Genomic DNA, 248 nt, shown 5'->3' with positions numbered 1-248 from the left:
CCGGGCAGGCATGCGCTTACCCGGGGCGCGGGTCTTTCGCCCGGAGTGACCCGGGCCGTGGAAGACGAGATTCAGACCAGTTTCGGAAAGTCCACCCGAAACTTAAAGGTGGAAAAGTTGCAACAAGAGTGTGTGTCGAGTTCTGGGAGACGAACCGACACCCTGCGGTTGATCGTTGGGAAGCTGGGCCCAAAATGTGTGTCGGCGTTGGAAATGATGAGCCATCGAGCTCTCTCCAACGGACGAGT

The sequence above is a fragment of the Cystoisospora suis genome (assembly GCF_002600585.1).
Source record: "Cystoisospora suis strain Wien I chromosome Unknown contig_6248, whole genome shotgun sequence".
NCBI classification, from domain to species: Eukaryota; Apicomplexa; class Conoidasida; order Eucoccidiorida; family Sarcocystidae; genus Cystoisospora; species Cystoisospora suis.
The sequence above is the reverse complement of the archived record's forward strand: the minus strand, read 5'-3'. Positions refer to the sequence as shown.